General features: G+C 38.7%; 1 protein-coding gene across 2 annotated transcripts in view; it reads left to right on the top strand.

Moving 5' to 3' along the window:
- Con (leucine rich repeat protein connectin) overlaps nucleotides 1–27032 on the top strand; it is a 298451-nt gene that overhangs the window by 77622 nt on the left and 193797 nt on the right. For both annotated transcript variants that reach the window (XM_028173115.2, XM_089734586.1), the window contains exon 2: nucleotides 19312–19355. The gene's annotated coding sequence lies outside the window, so the exon portion shown is untranslated. The remainder of the gene's footprint in view (nucleotides 1–19311; nucleotides 19356–27032) is intronic.

Raw genomic sequence — 27032 nt, 5'->3', positions numbered from 1 at the left:
GGGCTCATTTAAATATATATTTTTAATGATCTGTGTCTATTGTTTTTTCAGCCGCGATCTCGGCTAGTAGAGAAGAATATTAGTCGCTTATTTCTATTCCGACCAGTTTTTTTTTTTTTTTTTCTTTTGTTTTTTTTTTTCGTAGCGATCCGTTTCAGTTAACAATGAGTTATTCCTTTGGCTGATTTTAATCTTAATAGTGATATAAACAGAATCAGATGTCCAGTGACATCTTCATTTTTTATTGTAAGATTTAATTTCTATTCTGTAAGGTAGGTATACTGTGCCTCCTTAATCTAGTAAACTGCACCGCTCCTGTGCCTCCTAGGTCCGACGCCAATTTATTGACGACGACGTCGATAGCCTGACTTGGTATTTTTTGCTGTAGGCTACTATTCCGATTAGTAGCAGTCTTTTGGTTTCATAATTGAAGCTACTTTTACAGTGTAGTCACTCCTTTTTATTATCATTACGTTATAATATTTCCGATCTTTCGAATACTTAATAACAGTTTTCGTAAACACTATTCATTGTTCAAAGTCATTATTCGTTGATATTTCTATAATGTTCTAACTACCGTCTATTTTTCTATAGAAATATTTTTCTAGTATTCTACAAGTCTTTCAGTTTGAAGAGCGGAGCAAATATTTACCAATGTAGATAGAAAATTAAATCGAAGTATCAGTTTGCATAAAGCTGTGCTACCAAAAGTCAAAAGGCACAATTATTTCCGGCCGCCGGTAACTATGCACCCGATTCTGCGAACCAAAGGTTAAGCAGTCGCCGTCACCCAAAACACGTCACTTCAGATCTTCCTTGTTAGGCCACAGACACCGCCCACTTAGTTTCTCGCTGGATGTCTTCAGAGGGTCGCGATTCCGATCCAGTGGTAGATTCAGCGAAGCACTGCCCTTGTTTTGTCTTTGCGTCGATAATTCTCAATGAGGGTCGTGGCGTCATGAGGTTTTCTCGGGAAAATACACATAGTTGGGTTCCGCGTCCTTCTACGGCAGTGCTTTTGAAATAGATTAGTTTTAGATTTAGTTCTTCGAGGCCGCTGAAGCCTTATTTGGGCCCGGCAAATTAACCGCCGCCAGACATTCTGCGTTGACTGCTTTATGATGGAAAGATCAAACTCCAACTCATCCCTCGCCTTTTCTCATCCGGGCTTAGGACCGGCATTGGCAGAGTTAGGACTAGTATTAGAAAATTCCTTAAGATGAGCTCTGTGAGCTCGCCAATATGTTCAGCGAACCTATCATAACCACTCGAGACACTAGGATGGATAGACAAAAAAAATTATGCTTGCAATATACGAATATGGCAGTGTGGTTTAGCACAAAACGGGTTTCCTTACGACGTAAACTACCATGCGTTAGTATCACAAAACCAGACTAATATGTAATTTTTCCCCAGTAGGTGTATGGTAGGTTGTAGGTATATGTTAGCAATTATGTTAATTTTTTTTCTATTCTTGTCGCAAAGAATTCTCTTTTATTATTCTCGTGGTTAGTAACGCATTGCGAACAAGTGCTTCAGCAATCATTTAACATCAGAGTCCTCGACCGAGCATTTACTGAAATAAATTTCAACAGCCGACAATGCTAATATCATATTCAAAGCTAGATCAAAAAGAATGAATCTGTAATCATCAATATTAACCTAATGTCACTTGTCAGTTAAATTTGACGTCTGTTAAGTCTTTGCTTTTGACAGCGCTCTTGGGCGGCGCCCTTGAAACTATTAAGTGTCAGTCACACAATTCATTACAAATAACTAAAATATTTCTGTTCATTGAAGTGATATTTTATTTTTGCCTATATCCCTACAATAGTTACGAAATAAACTTTAAAGAAATGTATTATATTTTATTTATTAAGCATCATGTAAACTTTACATTCTCGGACTTATTGTCTAAGGCATTCTCTATCAGTCAACCAAAGGTAGTGTAGAGTGTATAGTGGTAGGTGCAATAAAATTAATGAAATATATTAAACTAGCTCTTCCTGTCCGCTTCGCTGGGCATTTAAAATTAAAATTATTATTTCTCACCCCCGCAAAGATTCTCATCATTAACGCTCCCGCAACTGGTGTAGGGAGTCCAACACTCATATAAATATTAGCCTATCCATTAAGCACATGTATTTTCTACATGGATACCAAGTTTCAAGTCAATCGGATGCGTGGTTTAGTAGTTATAATGAAACATGTGTAAAAACCACTATAGATTTATATATTAGTATAGATTACAAATACATAGACACAAAAATATATATTTATATATATATACACAAAAACATAAACACGAACACATAAATGTACACACATACATACATATAATAGCTTATCTTTTTTTATTCTTTTATTCTCTTTTAATTTATATTTTACCGATTTTCCATTGAAAAAGTGGCCAGTAATCTAAGTGCACGTTGCATTTTTCATGAAACAAGCGGATAGAGGGCAATCCAGGTTCGCTTGTTCCCAATGCCAGTAATTATTGCTCTTTCAAAGGTTTTCTCTGGGATTCGTTCAGCCGAAACGCGTTTACATTCATTCTTGTTCTTTTGTTTCTTTTATTTGAACGGCAAATAGATATTGAGGATTTGATTCGTTAATTTTATTTATGACTAGCTGCACCTGCGGCTTTGTCCGGATCAAAGTGTAATTAAAGCTAACTACGTAAGATAATTTTAAGTGAACATAGAACATATATTCTCTTTTATATATTAATACGCGAAGCGAAAACTTTTTACGAACTTTTTACTCCTTTTTACAAAAATTGCGCAGACGGAGGAATATGAAATTTTACTACACTTATAAAGAATATAGAGATGAATTGCAGAATATTAATAATTTTATAAATTACTAGCTGTACCCGTCCGCTTCGCTGGGCATTTAAAATTAACATTATTATTTCTCACTCCCGCAAATATTCTTATCATTAACGCCCCCGCAACTGGTGTAGGGAGTTCAACACTCATATAAATATTAGCCTATCCATTAAGTACATGTATTTTCTACATGGATACCAAGTTTCAAGTCAATCGGATGCGTGGTTCAGTAGTTATAATGGAACATCCGTAAAAACCACTGTAGATTTATATATTTGTATAGATGTATTAAAAGTACAATATTAAATCAGTAAAAAAGACTTTGCACACACTACCATGTATTTGACACACACACACGCTTAAATACTCTTGTTTATTACCAAACTTTTGTTATTCTTTGAAGTATGTGGTCAAATTGAGAATAGATTAGTATTGTTTGTCTTTAATATTATTTATAGCGCCGTAGTTTTGGCGAAATCTGTGATTATAGAAATTATTATAGTATTTGACTATAGAAGAATTATCATGTTCAAATTTATAATTTCAATTAATTGTAGTCAGATTTCTACCACCACTAGCTTATGTAATGTAAATAGATATACAGATTTTTGATGGAATAATAGAGAGTATTTTTCAAAATTTTTTTTTTTTGTTGCTTATATTAGTGGACGAGCTCACAGCCCACCTGGTGTTAAGTGGTTACTGGAGCCCATAGACATCTACAATGTACCCACCTTGAGATATAAGTTCTAAGGTCTCAGTATAGTTACAACGGCTGCCCCACCCTTCAAACCGAAACCCATTACTGCTTCACGGTAGAAATCGGTAGGACCTCTTATGAGTCCGCGCGAGTAGGTACCACCACCCTGCCTATTTCTGCCTATATCTCAAGGTGGGTGGCGCATTTACGTTGTAGATATCTATGGGCTCCAGTGACCATTTAACACCAGGTGGGCTGTGAGCTCGTTCACCCATCTAAGCAATAAAAAAAATACTATTTCTCGATTTGAAGTATCGATCTTATTCCAGACACTCGATAGTTTTACATTAAAAATATTATTCGATGGAATTTACAACCGAAGTCGTATCTACGATGCTACATATTTAACTCACTAAGTTTTGAGCATATAGCCTCTTTGTGACATTGTCTACTCTACAAAAAGCTCTACACGAGACTTACTCTACAACATGCCTTTGACCGTCGCGTGTAGAGTAACAAAGTAAGTGCCCCACATAAAAGCTTAAATACTTCACGGACGGTACAAGACTAGAGCTTTCTGGGGCTCTCTGGTATACACGATATGATAAATCTGGCGGTAAAATTAAAATAAAAGTTTCACGCAAGCAATTTCTTTTTACTTTTCTTATGCCCTTAATCTATTAAAGGTATAAATTAGGACAGCCCTATATCCAGCAATGTACAACTATGAGTTGCTGATGATGAACTATCCAGCACGTTCAAGCTACCAACATTCCTTAACATTGGTAAACTAAAATCAAATATATTCCACTAGCGGTTGAGTATTTTAAGTAATTGACAACCATTATTATTATTATTATTATTCTTTTGCTTGGATGGGCGAACGAGCTCACAGCCCACCTGGTGTTAAGTGGTTACTGGAGCCCATAGACATCTACAACGTAAATGCGTTACCCACCTTGAGATATAAGTTCTAAGATCTCAGTATAGTTACAACGGCTGCCCTACCCTTCAGACCGAAACGCATTACTGCTTCACGGCAGAAATAGGCGGGGCGGTGGTACCTACCCGCGCGGACTCACAAGAGGTCCTACCACCAGTATTTCAGTGAAATTCATAGTTAACTCCATGATTTGGATCACATTGTCATGTCTGGATTCTTTAATTGCAGCATAAGACTAGGCTGGGCTGTAAAAATTAAAGAGCTCCCCATCTAAGTGAAAACTAGTGAAAATAATGTGCCATTAAAATCAACATGAAATTGCCTAAGCATTTCACGAAAAGGCTAATTCTATCAAAATTTTTTATCCAGTTATTTAGATCTCCTATAACTTGAAAGCACTGTAGATTATTCTATTCATAATCATTATTCATATTTTTTCTCAGGGCGAGTTGCCTTTCAAAAGCTCTATATTCGGTGTCAGATACGACCTTCGAATAATATATTTCGTTGTTTATAAATATTTAGATATCCTTATCTGTAATATCAAATAACGGCTTCATGTATCAGTAGGCAGCGGCTTATCAGTGCTCTCTGGCATCTAATGTCCCTGAGCGACAGTGAGTACTTACCAGACGGTATGCTCAACTGCGCACAATACCAACAAAATTTTGGTTTTTTTTTTCCTATCTAAGGTGATGGTCTAGAGAGATCATATCAGCGTCAACGGGCTAGTAGGTGAACTCACGGGGCTTAAACCTGACGATGTTGCTAACCCGAACCCTTGGCAAGAGCCGTGCTTTGCGGAATCTATCACCGGATCGGAAATGTGACCCACTGAGAAGATCCAGCGAGAAACTCAGTGGGCTGTGTCTGTGGTTTAACTTACTCGCCGAGCCCTTCGTCGCAATCGACGGGTTCGACGAGAACGATAACCGGTAATAAAAAAAATTCATGCATGACGGCGCCAGGAATGGCTGAGCGGCAATTCCGTCATCACTCTTATTCCGTTGAGCCCAGTGTATTGTAATAATTGCAATAAAAGTCAATAAAACCGGTAGACCGACAGAGCGACCGACCAAATTGACTGCCTGAGACAGACTGAAACGACACTTTTTTTTTTTAAAGTTTACTGGTGGCCCGAAGGCCTTTCCAGTTTCACCAGGACAGGTGGGCGAGCAAAGGCTCAGCCAAGAGGGGCGGGATTTGCTAATAACCGCCCGAGCGCCTCCGAAGGAGACCTAACAACTCAAGAGCAATTGTTTCGCGAATTAATCTACTACCGGATCGGAATCGCGACCCGCTGAGAAGATCCGGCGAGAAACTCAGCGGGCTGATGCACGGGTTAGGTTGCACGTCGACCTCTTTGTCGAGTTCGACGAGTACGGTTACCGGGGTCCCTAAGCCTGCCCCTAGTATTAGAGCTGAAGGCATCTAATGCAAAGTTTATTGGATCTGATGGATCCGTAAGGACGTGTCTAGGGCGTCGACGGTGACTGGTCCTGCATGATCAGGATTCGGGGAGTAGTCAGCGGCGGCAACGATAAGGCGATTATCATGACGCATGGCCTAATCGAAGTATCATTCCGACGCTGACTTCATGTATTTCCGAATTGATTCGAGGCCCAGGTCGTCGTGTAGGTCAACGTTCCTCACGAACCACGGAGCCCCGACAGTTAGCCTGCAAAAGCGGGATTGTAAGGATTGGAGGGTGTCTATGTGTGTGCGGGCCACGTGAGCGAACACCACACTCGCGTAAGTCATGACGGGCCTTATGCAAGTTTTGTAAAGTGTCACCTTGTTCCGAAGGGACATTTTACTCCGCTTACAGATCATGGGGTAGAGTCTACCGAGAATAAACGCGGCACGGTCACGGACTGATTTTATATGCGGGCGGAATGTCATCGATGCATCCAGGGTAACGCCCAGGTACTTGACCTTCCTGGCCCAGGGTATGGGTTGTCTAAAGAGAGTAATCGGGGGTGTGAGATTCCTCCTCCTAATCCGGGAGGAAATCCGTGTGGAGCTTTCCCTCTGAAATAGCACCGCAGTACTTTTCGCTGGGTTGATGTCTATGCGCCATTTTCGGAACCACTGTCCTAGGGCTAGGGCTGCGCTCTGAAGCTTCTTCGCGATTAGGGACTTATTTCTACTAGAATAGTAAACAGTCGTGTCGTCGACGAATAAAGCTAAATGGGTCGGCGGCGACCGGGGAATATCGTTGACGAATAAGCTAAATAGGAGGGGTGAGAGGACAGAGCCTTGCGGGACTCCAGCTGTGAGAGGTCGTGGGGAGGAGCGGGTTCCCTCGACTCGATATCGAAAAGAGCGGTTCGACAAGAAGTCCCGTATGATGAGCACGAGACTATCCGGCACGCCCATGTTGAATAGTTTGAAAATCAAACCATTGTGCCAGACTTTGTCGAACGCTTTTGCGACGTCGAAGAAGAGAGCTCCCGTGTATAACGGTTTTGGTCGATTAAGCCCCACAAGAATGTGCTCCGTGAGGCGGTGCACCTGTTGAACGCATGAGTGATTTGTACGGAATCCGAATTGTTCATCGATGAGAATGCCCTTGGATGAGACGAAGTCTCTGAGGCGTTTGTAGAGCAGACGCTCATACAGTTTTCCTAGAGACATGAGGAGGCTAATCGGGCGGTAGTTCGTCGGATGATTTTTTGGTTTACCGGGTTTGTGTATGCCGATAACGTCCGCTTCTTTCCACACCGCGGGAAAGATACAGTTCGCCATAGCGGCATTGAAAATAGATGACAACATCACGATGAGTTGGACGGGTAGAAGTTTAATAACGCGGTTAGATATACCGTCGGAACCGGGAGCCTTGCGAGGACGTAGGTCTTTGATCAAGTCTTTAACTTCCATCGGGGTAACGGGTGGTAACGCATCCGAGGGTGGCAAGGAGGCTCTGCGTTCTACCTCACTGTCTACTAATTCTACATGAATAGGGTCCACGGATTGAGTGCTGGTCGTGTACTGGGTTTGCAATGTATCGGCCAGCAGCTCTGCTTTTTCATCATCATCGAACGCCGTGAGTCGGCCTGAGGGGCCTACGAGGGGGGGCATAGTTACTACCGTATCCGATTTGAGAGTACGAGCTAAGCGGTAGTAAGACCTTTGGGAGGACTGAAACGACTCTGTTCACGCACCGCCGTTTTATACTGTGGCGTTACGGTGTCTACCCTACATTATTGTGATATTTATCAAAACAACATTTTATCATTTAGAATAATAATCATAACAATGTCTTAATGTTACTAAAGTTGTTATCCATAAGTAAATAAACTAAACTATATATTTATTATGTTATTTATTGCCAATAGTGGCATTTGCGCCCACATGCACAATCACCACTGAACTCGAAATGTATTTGACTTCGGAGAATTCCTTGAGGCTATTGAGTTATATGAGATGTATTTGTTTATTTTCGTAGTAACACAGACATTTGACAGTGATATCATTTAATATCAGATAGGACAATAACAATCGTTAAAGCCAAAGTAATATACCTTACGCATTTAAGTAAAATAATGGTAAAAGGTAGATGCCGTGAGTCCACACGGGTAGGTTTTTTTTTTATTGCCTTTGTAGGCTGACGAGCATACGGCCCATCTCATGGTAAGTGGTCACCGTCGCTCATGGACGTCAGCAATGCCAGGGGCAGAGCCAAGCCGCTGCCTACCATAAAGTACTCTCCACAAGCCTCGTTTGAAGAAGGACATGTCATAGCGCTCGGAAAACACCGTGGAGGGGAGTTCATTCCAAAGCCGGATGGTACGTGGCAAAAAAGATCTTTGGAAACGCACTGTCGATGAACGCAGCGGTTCCAGATAATATGGATGAACTCTGCTCCGATGGCGGGAGGTGCGATGATAAAAAAGGGTTTAAGGGGATCATCTCGAATAATTCCTCAGAGCATTCCCCATGGACCATACGGTATAAAACACAGAGAGAACCGAAGTCCCTCCGTAGACCCAGAGGTTCCAAGCGATCCGCGAGAGCAGGATTATCGACCATCCGAACAGCCCGTTTCTGTATGGAGTCAGGTACCACCACCCTGCCTATTTCTGCCGTGAAGCAATAATACGTTTCGGTTTGAGGGGCGGGACAGACGTTGTTTTTTTTTCCTACCTAAGCTGATAGCCTTGAGATGCTACTTGAGCGGAACCTTAACTAGTAAGTGAGCTCGCGGGGCTCAGACCTGACGACGTTGCTAACACGAATCCTAGCAACAAGAGCCGTGCTTCGCAGAATCTACCAACGGATCGGAAACGCGACCCGCTGAGAAGATCCGGCGAGAAACTCAGTGGGCTGTGTCTGAGGATTAATTTACTCGTCGAGCCCTTCGTCGCAAGCGACGGGTTCGACGAGAACGGTGACCGGTGCTTGAGGTACCTAAAAGCACCATTAGTGGATCGGGAGGATCCGAGATGACGTCTTTGGGGCGACGTCGACTACTTTCCATTCTTTCCGCATTTCCGCAGGATGGGGAATGTAGTTACCGGCGGCCACGATGAGAGGGTTCTCGTGTCGTGCCGCTTTATCGAAGTAACTATACTTGAGACTTTAGAACTTATATTTCAAGGTGAGTGGCGCATTTACGTCGTAAATGTCTGTGGGCTCCAGTAACCCTTAACATCTGGTGGGCTGTGAGCTTGTCTAACCATCTACGCAATAAAAAATAATCACTCACTCTCTCTTAAATATGAGTAATTGAAAGAAGCCAAACATATAACGAACCCACTTCCAAGCACGAGGAAGATTTCATCAAGGACAATCAGATTTATTCCTTCAATCAGACGTCCGGGTACGTATTACGTATTTCGGTTTATTCTAAGAGTTCACTTGCAAACTTGTTTTTTTTTTTTTTTTACTAACAATCACGCCACATTAACTGGTCCCGTGATAAGTTCGTAAAGAACTTGTGTTACAGGTACCAGATAACGGAAATAAATGTAAGATTTTTATTATACACATACATATATTTAATATACATCCATAACCCTGGAAAAGCCATTTATATTTATCATACAAATATCTTCCCTTGGCGGGATTCGAACCCGCGACCCCCTTGTGTAGTGACCATGTCACTTACCACTACACCAGGCGGCCGTTAAACTATTCATCAGAACATTGTAATTGGAGGAAGTTTCCGACCTACTTTGATTTTGAGTGGTATTCCGGAATTCATAATACAACAACTACATTTTTCCTTCTTTATTACCCTAAAAAAAGGAACAATTGCAAACATTTTTTCATTATTGCTATTATAATAACCAATGACTATTATTATGTTATCAATAAAGACATAGTTAAGGCCAGTTAAGGTTTTTTTCTTATGTTCGGAGGCACACATTCACTATACTAAGACCTTAGAACTTATATCTCAAGGTGTGTGGCGCATTTACGTTGTAGATGTCTATGGGCTCCAGTAACGATTTAACACCAGTTGGGCTGTGAGCTCGTTAACCCCACTAAGCGTTGTGGGCTAAGAGATAAGACGTCCGGTGCATTCGTGTTGTGCGATGCACCGGTGTTCGAATCTCAGCCGGGTACCAATTTTTCTAATGAAATACGTACTCGACAAATGTTCACGACTGATTTCCAGGGTGAAGGAATAACATCGTGTAATAAAAATGAAACCCACTAAATTATAATTTGCGTAATTACTGGTGGTAGGACCTCTTGTGAGTCCGCGCGGGTGAGTACCACCCTGCCTATTTTCTGCCGTGAAGCAATAATGCGTTTCAGTTTGAAGGGTGGGGCAGCCGTTGTAACTTACTTGAGACCTTAGAACTTATATCTCAATGTGGGTGGCGCATTTATGTTGTAGATGTCTATGGGCTCCAGTGACCAATTAACACCAGGTGGGCTGTGAGCTCTTCCACCCATATAAGGATTAAAAAAGATAGGTACACTTTGACCTATACTAAATGATTGATCTATATTCGCAGCGTCGAACTGTATTATCCTAAGCAATAAACGAGCCACTCCAACACGGAATAATTTACATCCGAAAACCAATATAGACGAAGACAACAAATCCTAAAGAAATCCAAAGACGGAGTCTTATTTCAATCCTCGGAGACTCTTCCTTTAGACAATTAGGCATGGTCGTTGAGCAAATTGCAAATGACATTCTATACAGAATTATATCTATTCAATTTTTTTTTCTTTCTCCTTTCTGTCTTTACTTTCCGTCCTATTTCATTTGGTGCGCTGATATTAAGATCTGTGGAAAGGGGAAAATTAATTCTGCTAGATGTAGCAAGAATACGTTCCCGGCGAAGCTCGCAAGTTATATTCGAATTTTGTTTTCTCAGAATTCAATTTTCTTGTACAATATTATGTTATTGGCAGCTGTTCAAAGCCTTGGTAAAGATTAAAAATAACCACAAGCTACTTAATCAACGTGGTCTAATTGGTAATCGGTAAGATGCCCGATGAACTGGGTTACTACCGTTACCCTGCCTATTCCTGCTGTGAAGCAGTAATGCGTTTGGGCTGAAAGGGCGGGGCAGCCGTTGTACAATAAAATTAATACTCATGTCTCAAGTTGGGTGGCAGCATTTACGTTGTTGCTGTCTATGAGCTCCGGTAGGCACTTAACAAAAGGTGTGCCATGAGCTCGTTCACCCTGAAGCAACCAAGTTTTAGCCTAACGTGTGTTTAAGAGTAATCTCACCAATTAAGTTATACATACAATCGTGACAAAGGACAATAAGTTTCACAAAACTTACTAATTTGCCAAATCTTTGGTTATGTCCGATAGCTAGCCGCACAAGTAGGCTACCATTCCAATTATATTAATCGTGAAGTGATCAAGTATTCCAGTATGAAGGGTAGCAAAGTTAATGCAAAAATATATTATATACTAATATTTGTATTTGTACGTTAAAGGCCAAATATGAAATTCGCGCCCCAAAATGAAAAACTTGAGCGTTTCTTTCAAAGCGGACAGCAAAAAAAAAGAAAAACTAGCCACCCACACAAACGTCTGAAAAATGAGTTGCTCTTTTCACGAAACGAGAAACGGGACAAAAAATCTGGAATGAACGTGTTACGTATTACTCGTGTGCACCTGAGCCGCGTGGGGGCGGGGGTGCCTTGTGCCCTGTCTTATCGGGCCTGTCTTCTATATACGTCGTTACAACTCTCAAAGGCAGTACAAGCAAATCTAATCAATTCCATAAAGTCTTATGTTTGAGTTTATAAAGGCTCAGGTCTGATTGAACGACCTTATAAGCTAAAACGCCCGTTGTATTGAATGATGTGACTATTACGGAATTCAAATATCCTGGCAGATTTTCTTTAAGAACCAATACGGAATTAGGGTTATTCTTTTCTAAGCTTTTGGGTCTGCTTTGTGTGTCGGTTTGTTGACTAAGCGTCTTAACGGAAACATCGCACTCCCAGACCAACGCAGATTTCGGTCCAGAAGAGTACTCCAAAGACTTGAGTTTAGACGTATGCTTCGTCTGAAGTATGCTACCTTGCTTTTAACCTGCTTCTAATCAACCCTATATCTTCTGATTTGTTACTGAGCGACAAAGGCTTTTGGTCGTCTTAAGTCCGACATCTTCCGCTCACCTCCCCTAATGCGTAATCGGAGCTTTGGCGATTTCCTGTCGGCATATTTGGTATCTGCGAACTGCATTGGCGTCTTACCATCAGTTTGGGCAGTCTTAAACGGTAGCAAAAAAATAAGATATCCAAACAAAACAAACAAATTCCCATACAAATATTTGGGAAGCTCAAATTGTCAGGCAACCAGACCCTAAAGCGAGCCCAACAAATTTCATTACATCCAAATTAGATTTGGCGTCGAAACCCTTGAGGCAACCGTAATTCGGAACACTTCCGTAACACACCATGCGCTGTTGTATCTCAAAACATGCGAAAATAAATCTAGATATCCAATCAGATGTTCCCTCGATTTTGGGAATGGCAACCAATTCTAAGACGAAATAGTCGGCCCAGTTCGCGCTGGCTCTCGTAGCTTCTTTTGACGAGTTGGTTTTACAGAAATAGGACTATGGCTCTAATAAATAGTAACAGATATTTGAACATCGGTATAGTTGCATCGCCCGACACGAGTACACCAAGAGCTATTGGTAAACATGGGTTAAGTACGTAGGAAAGTTAGTACCTTCCTGCGGTATTCGAAAACCAGCGCAGTCGTATGGCTCGATACGAATGCACTGGGCGTTTTATCATTTAAGCCATGACGATTTTCATATCAATGGTGACCAATAATAATTGAAACAGAGTTCCTTATCCTTTTTGATTGCGCGCCGAAGGACTAGACCGAAAAAATCGTAATAATGAAGAATCTCACCAAAAACAAGCATCTTTTTGCAGTAATTTTTGAGGAACTTCCGAATTATCTCTTAAGAAACTGATTATTTGTCTATCGATAAGACTTACCATCAATTTTGAAACATGAATTTAAAATATGTATTTATCATCATCATCATCATCAACAGCCCAATGTCGTCCACTGCTGGACATAGGCCTCTCCCAATCTACACCACTGAGCCCGGTCTGCGGCTCTCCTCATCCACTTCTTGGCGGCCACCGTGCGGAGGTCATCGCACCATCTAGCCAGGGGGCGTCCCACGTTACGTCTTCCGCTGCGCGGTCTCCACTCGAGAACCCGTTTGCTCCAGCGATCGTCAGCGATCATTTTATAATAAATAATAATAAAGTGATATATTTTATGTCACTAATATACCAGAAAATTATCTGCAATGTCAACTTTATTATACGTTTTATTTATTATTATATTAAAATAATTATTATACGTTTAATAATTATTTTACATAAAAAAAAGATTTAAATAACAAAAGGAACTCAGTGCCAATCGGGTGTCCATAAGACCACTCTCTTTCTTTATTTTGTACTATTAGACGTACCACAGCTTGATCTATTTCATATTCTCTCATGATCTATTTCTTACATGAAGTAAGAAATAAATTAATTCGCTTCATCTGTTAAGCCTTTACATAGTGAAGTAATGTTGTTGTGGCCCAGAGAACTTTCGTAATTTAGCCTGAGAGCTCTCACGAAAGCCACGTTTTCAATTTACTAAATCAAATGTAGTATTTACGTGTAAACAAACACAAAGCTAATACTTAGCTTTCTAAAGTCAATATAGACCTTTCGAAAGCACGCTCGTGAAACTTTTAGGTTTTCATGTTTGGATTATAAGGGTAAAGGACAATAATTTAAAGATTCAAGTCTAAGCTGTTTTGGTTCAACGTTACAACGTTCAACACTTAATATTCCTGGACAGTAGCATAAGAAAGTTTTGATTGAAAAAGGTCAATATATATATCGTATATATATATATATAGCTTAGATATTTATTGCTTAGATGGTTGGACGAGCTCACAGCCCACCTGGTGTTAAGTGGTTACTGGAGCCCATAGACATCTACAACGTAAATGCGCCACCCACCTTGAGATATAAGTGATAAGGGTCTCAGTATAGTTACAACGGCTGCCCCACCATTCAAACCGAAATGCATTACTGCTTCACGGCAGAAATTGGCAGGGTGGTGGTACCTATCCGTGCGGACTCACAAGAGGTCCTACCACCAGTAATTACGCAAATTATAATTTTGCGGGTTTCATTTTTATTACAAGATGTTATTCCTTCACCGTGGAAGTCAATCGTGAACATTTGTTGAGTACGTATTTCATTAGAAAAATTGGTACCCGCCTGAGATTCGAACGCCGGTGCATCGCTTCAACACGAATGCACCGGATGTCTTATCGCGTAGGCCACGACTACTTCAATTATTCAGAGAGTATATAAGTATATATCCAATACGAACTACCAGGCTGTATGTATGTATATTAAAACAACATTAATTTCCCAGAATCCACATCTGTTCGCTTAATAAAGTATATTATATCAGAACTCGTCTCGTAAATAATTTAACCGCATCGCAGATTCTAAATTGGACCAAAACATGCTTTCCCGTACTGTCATTAAAGCCCTCTTATCGACCAAAGTAACTTGGCCTTCGGGTCTCGTTTAATGAGATTAGTATAATGCCGTATTTATTAGGGATCAGAGTTTCGGATTGATTGGTCGTGTGAAGATGCGTTTGCTTTGAACCATATCGTAAGCTTTAATGTAATTGTTTTCTGAAGACTGTAAATTATTTGATAGGCACGTCGGTGCTTTCATATTTTAAGTTCATACAAAATGATGCAATTGCATCTTCATGAATGAAAAATTTATATACAATTTATATATTGTCGTACTAATAGTATATTTTTTACTAAAATAACACTTAATTTTTATGGTAGGGTATAACTATTAGCTTTTCGTAAGCCTAAAAACATTTGAATTCGTGAATCGAATAGTGGTTATTTCAATGTATTTGAAAATTCACTGTATTATAATTGGCAGTGCTAATTGCAGAGTTGAATATTAACAGATATGCCGAAAGCTAATCTGTTCGTGTATGCCAATAAAAATATGTTAAGCTCTGGATAGGGTCTTAAGGAATTTTTATTCTTTTCGCAGTTAGAGCGCTGTCAAATTGAACAGAATTTACAAAGTGTATTTGATTGTCTAGATCAAAGTTATTAAATTAGTTAACTATATCTTAAAATAGTTTAGGAATAATAGAAAATGTATCTCAAAACGAGCTGCATAAAATTTAAATAAATATTTTGTTCTTGATTAAAATATCGTCAAAATATTTCCTATTTTTTCTCTTTTTATAGATATTTGAGGTTGTTTTATATTTTTTTAAATAAAAGAACACTTATTGTGGCATGACTATAATAGTTAGACATATGCTGTCGCGACACTTTTTGTAAATAATAATGTGTTCTACAAAGTCGTAGTTCATTAGTTTATTCTATCATCAATAATTTCCGCAGGGCACGTGATGTAAAGAATATTTTAGGTAATTTTTTTAGACCTCGGGCTACATTATTGTAGTTTTAGTAAGGATCCCTAATTTTAAAAAGTATATATCCCTATGTCACTCGGGAATAATGTAGCTTCCAAACAGTGAAATAACTTTTCAAATCGGTTCAGTAGTTTCGGAGTCCATTCAATACAAACAAACAAACAAATCTTTCCCCCTTATAATATTGGTATAGAAGTATAGATGATGTTAAGAGTAAATAGACTTTTAGATGAAATGTTTTACGTATATCATTAAATATGAATATGAAGCTGAAGTATAAGTTGAGGCCGATGACTGTGTCCAAAATAATTTGAAATCGCCATAGGCACTGCCTTTAGCGCAATATCATTTCCAAAAATTCCCGGGCAACCTAATAACTTAACTCTATGTATAGGTAGACTGCTAAATAAATCGTGCGTTTCGCTGTAATGTTTACATTTACCAATTACCCTCGCAAATTTGACGTTCGTCTGACATTATTCTGACTTTTCAAGCGAACACGCTCTGAGCGAAATGTACTTAGCTCGCACACACTCATGTCGTGTCTTGTAAAATCATTTCAGGATATCAAAATTATATGATTCTTGTTACTAAGGCTTTTTAAAGGCATACAATAATCCGTTTTTTTTTTTTTTTTTTATTGCTTAGATGGGTGGACGATCTCACAGCCGACCTGGTGTTAAGTGGTTACTGGGGTCCATTGACATCTACGACGTAAATGCGCCACCCAACTCGAGACATAAGTTCTACGGTCTCAGTATATTTACAACGGCTACTCCACCCTTCGAACCGAAACGCATTACTGCTTCACGGCAGAAATAGACAGGGTGGTGGTACGCACCCACGCGTACTCAGAAGAGGTCTTACCACCAGTAAAAATTGATTTAGTTTGCTGACGTAATCTACCTTCGCCATCACGGCATCACGAAATTGTCTCGCACCTTGAGATATGAGATCTAATTGTCAATCAGCAGTTGTCAAGCAGCGAACTAACGCTCGTCGAACTCTTCGACGAGGACGGTAACCAGTGCTTGAAGAGCTTAAAAGTAAAAAGTACCGAGAGTGGTTCTGGCGAATCCGACAGACAAGATTCGGGCGACGGCAGCTTTATGTTTCCCGTCGCCTGAGTCGGATATGTAATTAGCGGCAGCAACGATAAGAGGGTTACCGTGTCGCGCCGCTTTATCGAAGCAGCGTTCTGACGCTACGTTAAGATACGTATATGTTCTAAATTTAGATTATCGTAAAGGTCGACATTCCTCACATAAGAATGTTGTACTTGCAGGATTTGGCGGTACATACTGAAACAACTTTTAATACGCGATTTTTATTCACAAAAAAAAACAATATTAATTTTTCTCGCAATTAAAAATTTCAAGAGACGAACTTCGGAACCGCGGCGGTCACGGAGTGTCGCAACTCAACCTCTGAATCCTCAAGTTCCCTTACAGTTTTAATTTCAAACAAACTTATGGCATTATTTATGTTTGTTTATACTTTGGGTTGCTGTAACGTAATTTCGCTTGCGGTTCAACAGAATCGGCTAAGGCTGGTTACACACAATGGGCGTTATTAGAATACGACAATTTTGAATGGTAGTAAATGTAATAATGTATATTATTAATGTTATATTTTTAGAACCATAGAATAAACTGCTTATATCACCAATGCATGCAGTGGGTACCTGTAATTGTATTGTAATTGTGTTAGCATTTAGTGTGAAATTGATGTATGTATGTGCTACTTGAAATATTTTGTGCTGAAATATAACATGTTAGTACCTAACAAAGTAAAATAACATTGATTTTCAAGCATCTTCTCGACCGCTCAAAGGAAATGCTCAAATATGCTCTAGTATAAACGCCCGGTGCACTTTTAGCGAGCGCTCCAATCCTCCTCCTTGCGTCGTTCTCCTCAACACTGAGGGTCATGACTCCCCCGCTGCATTAATCTCTCTTGTAAGATTGGTCTCCATCTGCTGCGATCCTTGGAGTCGTAGAGGGCATCGTGGAGCTTGATGTCCGGACAAGACCGAATTTGGTAACATATGTACAATAGTGTTTGAATTTAAATCGTATACTTATCGTATTATTTTTAAATATTGACCATAACACGCTTACAGCTATAAATGGATTTTGCTATACATACGACCTTATTCCAAAAACTCTTAATTATTCTTCTATCGAGACTCTAGCCTACCGTTCAAATGCAGCATTCACAAGGTGATGTCCATGGGTATCAGTAACCACTGAAAATCTTTGTGAACCGTGAGATCTTATTACACAACAAGACATTCAAAGCTTACAGTCATATTTATGTACTACACTTCTGTAATATCCATTATTTTATAATACTATTCGTGATAATCTAGTCGGCTGCGAGAAGTCTGGTTTGTGTAGACCAGCTTTATCGTCTTTAGGGTTGTTACGAAAGAGTTTCAGCCTATCAATTTGTTTAAATGGCTCATTTTGAATTACGTTTCGTAATCTATTGTTTAACTTTATGTCAATTTGAATTAGCGTATGTTTCTGAGTCAGTCTGGAATATGTGCTAACAGTGAGCATTCGTGAGCGCTCTGTACATTTAACATCGCTAGAATTTTTTTTTAACAAAACATTTTACAACTTAATATCCTGCAATGTGCCTTTGGGTAGAAATACAAATTATTGAACTTGATAACGGTTATCTCATCATTCCAATCAAGCACCATTGCTTCTCGGCAAAAACAGTCAAGACAACTTTTTTCGACGAGAGAACTATACCTATAGACACAGACCACTGAGTTTCGCCGGATCTTCTCAGTGGGTCGTGATTGCGATCCGGTGGTAGATTCTGCGAAACACTGCTCTTGCTAGGGCTAATGTTAGCAAATTCTCTCAGATTGAGCCTGTGAGCTCATCTACCCGTCCGGACGTAGCTGGAATAACTTCTTAGGCTACCAAACCATATTTAACTAAAAAAAACAATTATTTACTAGAAATTTGAAGAAAGTTTCTCTTTTACAAAATGAGGTTAAATCAATACAATACTTCGGCATAGATAAACAGCTTGAAAAATAAATAAACCCTTATTAAAAAAAAAGGAAAATAAAGTCATAAAACAAATACAAATTTCCTTGCTCCTACAACAATGAGCCTACTTGCAGACTGCATTCGGTTGCCAAAACAAATAATAAAACGAGGAATCGCCTCCATAATTACCGTGGCTTTAATGATGTTGGCAATGCTCTCGGCAAAAAAATAACAAAGCGACTATTTCTTTCTTGTTTCGAGGGTTCCGTCACTTAATTTGAGGAAATGTTGTGATGGGTGTCTTTTGTAATTTTTGGAGACTGGCATAGCTTTACTCTGAATGTTTCTATTGAGAACTTGTATACCAGATGAGACCACACCAGTACAAAGAGACGGTAATGCAGATCATTCATGTCTCGTTGTCTGTGGATTCTGTTGGGTACTTTAATACGAGCCGGAACGTAAGTCTGCCCTAAAGCACCAAACTACTCAATCTGATTTACACAATTAATCTTTATACAACTATAGGCTGAGGACAGGAAGTAACATAGTCCAAGTTCTCAGCAAAGGTCACGACCCTCAGCACTGAGGAACACAATGCAAGGAGGAGAGGAAGTACATAAAAGGCAAACAGTGGATTTTTTTTAAATATAAGCTATGTATATTTTTTCCTTGTATGCTGAGTCAGAATAGAATACTTTCATTTTGTTTTTGATTGAGAAGTTTTAGTTCATTAAAAAGTGTCCAACTTCGGGTCTGAGTTCTGTTCGTGAGTTATGGTAAGTGCCTTTTTCATCAAGTCTATCAGCTATAAGCAACTACTCTATTTGAAACATTAAGGTTTTGAGTAATTAATTCAGCGTCACCTATTGTTTCAGATACAGAAACCGGGCTCGCAACATCAGGTGGAAACGAAAATCAGGTGAGTCATTTTAGAAATATAAATTATCGACGAAAAAAATCTACAAAAACACATTTGAAATAAAATATAAAAATATCTTGTTTAACTCTGACTATTGGCAAACACTGTACATATAAACTTTGTCCATTATTTAATTTCATGGTATCTCATTTATCTGGACTTTACGTTCTTAGGAGACATAAATTTCTCTTATAGTCATTACAATATGATATTATAACAGAACGATAAGCCAGAACATGTCCATTCAGCTTAGTAAAAATCGTTTGAATTATTAGGTTTTATTTTGGTCCTTTTAAATATGGTCCTTTTATAGAAGTCATCGTGGCCTAACGGATAAGATGTCCGGTGCATTCGTATTGAGCGATACAATGGTGTTTGAATCTCAGGCGGGTACCAATTTTCTAATGAAATATGTACTCCACAAATATTCACGATTGACTTCCATGGTGAAGGAATAACATCGTGTAATAAAAATGAAACCCACAAAATTATAATTTGCGTGATTACTAGTGGTAGGACCTCTTGTGAGTCTGCGCGTATGGGTACCACCACCCTGCCTATTTCTGAAGTGAAGCAGTAATGCGTTTCGGTTTGAAGGGTGGGGCAGCCGTTGTAACTATACTGAGACCTTAGAACTTATATCTCAAGGTGTGTGGGGCACTTACGCTGTAGATGTCTATGGGTTCCAGTAACCACTTAACACCAGGTGGGCTGTGAGCTCGTCCACACATCTAGACAATAAAAAAAAATATGAGTAACATATTTACAAAAATTGTGAGCATCGATAAAAAATCGATATCGTATCGAGTTGAAAGTTCCGAGTTTAATATCGTCGTCAGGTGGTCCTGCGCTAATCGGTTTCACACACGCGTCTCCTTTAGGAGGTTTTATGGCCTAATGTTGTTACGTATGTTACAGCTACTTACATATATGTACGTGCACCAATAAAACAGTTATTAGTGTCCTATTAGCCATTTCGTGATATTTTCGATTATTGCCAATCATAGACCATTCAACGACTTTTACGATATAATCTCGGATTTCATTTATATTGTTACCACAATCGTTCCGAATACTTTACAGTTTTCGCAACGTCTAAGATGTTTTTCGTCGACATTTGAATATCGTGGTAGCTTCGATTGACTATTATCGGCGCGGTACCCTAAAAATGCTTGTAACAGTTGGCTCGTTACATCGTGTAGGCTTTCACGGGCTTACATCGGATGAATAACTGGAAATTGTAATGGCTGTTAGATGGACTTAGGATTAAACGGACCTTTGTTTTTGATAAAATTGGAAAAACGTATTACGTAATGGGTTTTAGGGCGTAAATTTACCTACGTTTAATTAATTAAGCTTCGCGTTGATGATCAGGTTGAAATTAATTAAACTTTCAGCGCTGTGTAAGCTTCTTCGGCACGCAAAGTCACCACTGCCTCACCAATACCGGCCTGGAAATTCTTATAAAAGCTTTATATCGGGCTTCACTGATATTTCCAGGAGATAGGATATATAACTGTTATGTATGTACGTAGTTATGGGTAATAACTACCTACTTTTTCAGTCTATAGAGGTTGCTAAACATCCACTGATAAATATAATAACAGCTTACTAAAAAGTGGAAATTATCGGCACCTTGTTTTTTTTTTCATTCCATACTTAACAACACAATCTCGCTTCACAAAAAAGTCTGCACTTTTCAGACTGAAACAAAGCAGCAGCTGGTTCCGGTTAAAACTAGTCGAGACCGGTTGTTACCAGTAACTTCCGGTTCGCACAAGAGCTCGGCTGTATTCCTTTTGCTGTGACGTCATCGTGTTTAAGCCAGCTAAATTTAATTCTCTCCTTGCTCTCAGTTCAAAGCACTGGGTATATTACGTAGGTGTGCAGTAATAATAAAATTTTAAGGAGAATTGTGTGCTGCAGCTGAATATCTCGTGCGTCTTATTGCTTTTGTTTATTGCTTGGAGAATACTCTTTGAGGTGTTGAGAAATTCGTTCATATTATATAAATAGCTGGCTTTAAATCATTCAACAAAGGTAGTATAGCTCAGCTCATCATTTTCCTGCCCTTCTCCCAGTCACTTGGGGTCAACGCAACATGTTTTCTCCTTCCATACTCCTCTATCATATACCATTTCTTTGCTCACTCCCCTTTTACCCGTATCGTCTTTCACGCAATCTATCCATTTCTTCTTAGGTCTATCTTTTCCTCTATATTCTTCCATATTCATAGTTAACACTCTCTTACCAACGTTATTTTTATTTCGTCTCATCACATGTCCATACCATCCCAAACGCGCACTTCTCAACTTCTCTGTCACAGGTGCCTCTTTCAGATTTCTTCTAACATATTCATTCCGTATTCTATCTATTCTCGTTACTCCACACATCCATCGCAACATTCGCATCTCTGCTGCATGCAATCGCCTTTACTTTGTATAACTAATGACCCTCCTAATATCCTCTTTTAGCTTGAAAATATCCAAAATATCCAAGACAGCTGTCTATTAAAATAAAATAATCAATTATGACAATGAATTGTTATTCGTGTTTGACTATAAGTAATGTAACATTAATACGTTTGTCATGGTTAGAAACTAAAATCTTATCACACAATCCGAGAACAAACCACCCTCGGAAGATGTGGAACAAATGAACCTGCACTTCGCATGTAAGACAATTGAAAATGGGGGCTATAATAGTTTGCCTGCTTTGTTCCACGGTCGGAAGCCGACAAGAACTAAATCCTGAGATAGGCCGAAATTTTGTTTCACGTTTATCTTTAGTGCGAACTGAAATTACATCCTTCTCAATTATTCTGAGGTTTCGAGGTACTTGATACAGCAATTCGGATTCAATAAAATACGAATTGAAATGGCTGATGAGTCGTAGTAACACAGATTAGGTATGGCGTCGAATTTATATAACTAAACAAAATATTACCTTTGTAAATAAACTATGAGAGATATTCTGGATGCGAAAATGAATTTGTATCAGGATTTAACTTAAAAAATAGGCTTAAGGTTATTTAAAGCTTTTTTTTGTATAGACGAGGAGCTGAATTGACTGCCAAGGCTGTTTTAGCTTTTGAACCGCTACGCTATACTTGAGACCTTAGAACTTATATCTCAAGGCGGGTGGCGCATTTACGTCGTAGATGTCTATGGGCTCCAGTAACCACTTAACACCAGGTGTGCTGTGAGCTCGTCCACCCACTTCACTACATAGTATAAAACAAAGTCGCTTTCTCTGTCCCTATATCCCTATGTATGCTTAAATCTTTAAAACTACGCAACGGATTTTTTTAATAGATAGAGTGATTGAAGAGGAAGGTATAATAACATCCATTAAATAGTGGAGAAATCAATAATAAATTACAGTTTCCGAAGCGAAGCGAGGGCAGGTCGCTAGTAAGCAATAAAATAAAATAAAAAAGCAGAAATCGGTGGTATGGCACTTGTAGACTTCCAAAATACTTCAGTAAGCATGCTATAATTGCAGGGTGTTATCGTGCACAAGTTATTTGAGATCACGCGCTTGAAAGTTATCGGCGATAATTATCTTGCACCTGATATCTGATTCAAGCCTTCGTATAGTCGTATCGCTCGTTCGTCATTAGTTTTATCTGTTAGGCTACAGGCGCTTGAGACACGAACAGAAAATATAAATTCAAAATAAATTATTTCAATTGCAACGCAAAATACTCAGTGTTAAAGTCAATGCGGTATCTACGAGCAGTTCCAAATAAAGCTTAGCATAGCCTTAATAAGAACCGACAGAGTGAGGTTTTGTTTCTAAATAATATGTAATTCTTTTTAATCGACATAACTAATTACATACTTAAACTAAAGTACAATAATTAAAAATAAAATTTTAAAGACCGGTATCGAAAGCTTTTGTCGCGCGAAATTTCATCTATCTATATAAATAACGACTTAGTCCATATTAATTAATATGCCTTATGGTATAATTGTTCTGTAACATATTTCTTAAACCAATAAATATGTGGTAATTACACGGTTTTGGGGTCTGCTTGCAGACATTAAATTTTTAAGTGAATTGCTTAAATCTTTATTTCTCTTCTTGGGTTGTCGAGCGCTAGGTTTGTGCTTAGTGTTCACTTGCAGTGATCTATGGGGATATATTTCATTCTCAAATTTATAGGGACTCCATAAGTTGAATTCGTATTTAATTTTCTTGTATTTATTTAAATTAAAAACAGGTATCTTTATTTTTTATTCCCAACACGGTTAGCACTGTAACCTGCGCCTAGTAATTTATAACATAAACCGCGTCATGAACAAAAAAGGGTTAAGAAGAACTTCAATCACCTAACCACACAGCCGTAGCTAACCACAGCCCGTAAGACATCTTCCCACTGACGTTCACGGGTGTTGGCTTCTCACAGAAATAACAAACCAAATACATCTTAAATTCTGGGTTTCTCGATTATACCTCATTTTAGGAATTCGACCAAGCAAAAGTCATCACATCTCGGTGCGAAGAATTTCCCTTTGAATCGCCCCTTTTAAGAGTAGATTATACGAGAACACGCTTCAAAAGTCACTGTGAAAGCAACGACGAATACATATTTTCTGTTAGTATCTGAAAATTATGAAAATTATTTCGCTTAAAAGGAATTAGAATTTACGGCTTGCCATCATTCTGAACCGGTCTGTTGGATAGTGGAATATTGACACCGCTGCGTAACATTTGACTTGTTGTAGTTGATTTTGTATTTTGATCCGGTCTGGTTTGGTTGAGTATTCCATTGTTTTTAAAACATATTATATTATTTTATTGATGCAAGTACAAGAAACAATTTCATTAATGTTTTCTGTTACCATGATGAATGTGATGTTGGAAAGATTTAAAGAATTAGCAGTATGTCATAATCAAGATTTGTGAGTACTTTGTTTCACAAAGATTGAAGGTCTCTGAAAAAAGTTAAATACAAAGCTCTTTGTTGCTAAATATGCAATTAATCGATGCTAAACTATTAGATTCGCTATAATAAATAATGACAATACATACATATGTGATAATAGAAGAAACAATTTTTATCAATTTATTAGAATATTTTACTTATCGTCCACAACTTATTGAGACAGTTGAAATATTTCTTATTTTATAAAAGAAGGCACATAACTTCCTTACATATTCATTTCCTTTTCATTGCATTCAGTTAAAGTGAATTCCTAGATGAACGTTTGGAATAGAGCTTACTGCTTGTTACAAAATTCATTTCGATGGTGCGTTAAAATGTTTCAATCGTCTTTCGAAATATTCCGAAACGGTGTGACAGATCGAACGAAAGGACTCAAGAAATATTCGCATCTTGGACACTCCGCTGGAAACGTCTCGATTTAAGCTTGAATTAAAAATATAGCCAATAAGAATAAAATGCTATAACGTCTCCGGATTTTTGAAAAAAAAAATACATTCTTCGACATTTCGCTGCCGTCGGGAAATGAAGAATAGTATTTTGAATATCTTGGATATAAGTTTCATTCATATCGAAATAGCTTTGAATTTCAAGTGAAGATAAGAGTTTTAGGGTTCGGTAGTAAGTTAGCAAAGAATCTATAACATCTCATTTAATTTCAGTTCCCATTTTCTACAGACTTGTCTCACTACAATGTACACTAGACTACATTAGCCGTCAATATTGTCAAGTTAGATAAGCCATGTGCAATATTTTAGGTAGGTCTATTAACTAAATTTTTCATTTATGGTGTCGGGAATTTGAAAGAAATATAGAATAAAAATATAGAATATAAAGCAAAATTCAACAGTAATTCATTAGATAGAAATTTGTGGATTTTTTGTTTGTTAATGTCAAGCAAAAAATATTTTCATTATTTTTTTTATCTGGGCGTGGTGTGGCGCAAACTAGTTCAGTTTTTATATTAATGATATGAATACACTAAGCATAGAGAATGCACGGTGCAAAAATATATAGTTAATAATCAAAACTTTACAGAGAGAAGATGTGAAGAGTAGAGAGAAGATGCATGTGACTAGGACATGTATGGAAATGGTAGTGCAAGGTAGCGGGAGAAGCGGTCGACCGAAGAAGACATGGATGGAGTGTGTGAATGACGATATGAGAGAAAGAGAGAAGTGAGTGTTGAGATGACGGCTGATAGAAGAGAATGGAATAGAAATATTCGCTGTGCTGATCCCACCTATTAGGATAAGGTGGAGAAAAGAAGAATAATCAAGACTGTAAGTAAGAATTGTAAATTAGTGGCGATGGGAGACAATCAAATGGACTGAACGCAATAATCATCCATGGTATTCACGACATAACAGAGAGAAAGAGAAACTTAGGAGTTCTCTTGAACGCATCGTACAATAAATACTACTTACGTTTGCAGATGCTTCAGAATAGCAGTAAACTGCGAATCTAAACGTCAACTTGTCTAATTAGTACGTATAATACTATTTTGGCCATGAGCATAAGTGCAAGATGAAATCACATCACTACTGGTCGATAACGGCAGCTCTGATGCGAGCATTGAAATCTTCTATGTATGCTTTGGCTAAGCAATCATAACCTCTATGCTTTAAGTAATACGGACCTTAATATTCAATGTTCGGTACTGATTTGTAGTTATGAAACGCTCCACGCTGTTTTGCTTCGTAATAAGAGCTGGATTAAATTCTTCGTCGGCTTAAGTTGTAGTTTATAGCGATTTTATAGAAATAAATTAATATTTTACTCAGAGAAATTGGTTGTCAAAAATGTTAAAAAATTACCAACATACACATATTTTAGCGATCAGAATACAGAGTGGGGTTCAATAAAAGTACTATACAAAACGTGTGCGAATGTGGCTTTGTTTACTCTTAGCCTCAGCCGTATCATTTAACCAAAAACTTTGACTTGCATCCACTTCGATAAAGCGGCACGACACGAGAATCCTCTCATCGTGGCCGCCGCTAACTACATTCCTGATCCTGCGGAAAGAATGGAAAGCAGTCGACATCGCCCAAAACACGTCATTTCGGATCCTCCCGATCCACTAACGGTGCTTTTAGGTACTTCAAGCACCGGTCACCGTTCTCGTCGAACCCGTCGCTTGCGACGAAGGGCTCGACGAGTAAATTAACCCTCAGACACAGCCCACTGAGTTTCTCGCCGGATCTTCTCAGTGGGTCGCGTTTCCGATCCGGTGGTAGAATCTGCGAAGCACGGCTCTTGCTAGGGTTCGTGTTAGCGACGTCGTCAGGTTCGAGCCCCGTGAGCTCACCTACTAGTTAAGGTTACGCTGGAATAGCCTCTTAAGGCAACCAGCTTAGGTAGGAAAAAAAAAGAAAAGACTTGCATCCGTAGAATTTCCCAAAAATACAAAAACCTTAATCCGCAGTTTTTCGTTAAGAAAAGTAAGATTGATTGACAAGTCCAATCTGGTATCCAATTTATTCAACCTCAGGACATTTGACCTTTCGCTTTTCAAATAAGGCGTTTTTGCTCACCCACTGGCCCTTGCCAGAATATGTAATTTCAAGATTTAATATGTTTTCCTGTGTGATTTCTCGTTGTAAGGAAATTATTTACTTTGATGCTTTTAAAAGGACAAGATGTAAGGATGAGGATTAGAATCAATTTTATTTTTTATTTTATCAGTAGACGAGCTTTCAATTCGTCAACCGGGGTCCATATACGCC

The sequence above is a fragment of the Bombyx mandarina genome, chromosome 18, assembly GCF_030267445.1.
Source record: "Bombyx mandarina strain Sakado chromosome 18, ASM3026744v2".
In the NCBI taxonomy this organism is placed as follows: Eukaryota; Metazoa; Arthropoda; class Insecta; order Lepidoptera; family Bombycidae; genus Bombyx; species Bombyx mandarina.
Note: the sequence above shows the minus strand (reverse complement) of the source record. Positions and strands in the feature narration are given on the sequence as shown.